This window comes from Orycteropus afer, unplaced genomic scaffold (genome assembly GCF_000298275.1).
Source record: "Orycteropus afer afer isolate SDZICR_OR568_19922 unplaced genomic scaffold, OryAfe1.0 scaffold00762, whole genome shotgun sequence".
Lineage (NCBI taxonomy): Eukaryota > Metazoa > Chordata > Mammalia > Tubulidentata > Orycteropodidae > Orycteropus > Orycteropus afer.
The window spans coordinates 648,244-648,753 of NW_006922349.1; positions in this window are offsets into that span (position 1 = coordinate 648,244).

Genomic DNA, 510 nt, shown 5'->3' on the forward strand with positions numbered 1-510 from the left:
CTGTCTGATTTCTGTAGCATTCTATCCTGGGAAATTTTATCTTGACCAGTATCCTCTGAGAAGTCATCTCTTTAATACGTTTCTCCCATATTGGATGTCCTAGTTTCTTTTCTGAATTTTGTGACTTCCTGTTCACCTGGATTTGTCATAGGTTCTAATAATGAAGAATACTTCATCCTCTGACTTTATCCTACTGGGGCTTCTGGTGAACAGTAAGGCTACAGGGATTGTCTTCACTGTTATCCTCACTATTTTCTTGGTGGCTATAACTGCAAATTTAGTCATGATATTTTTGATTCAGGTGGACACTCGCCTCCATACTCCCATGTACTTTCTGTTCAGTCAGTTGTCTATAATGGACACCCTTTTCATTTGTACCACTGTCCCAAAGCTCCTGGTTGACATGGTATCCCAAAGGAAGACCATTTCTTTCGTGGCCTGTGGCATCCAGATCTTTCTCTACTTGACCATGATTGGCTCAGAGTTCTTTCTTCTGGGCCTCATGGCCTA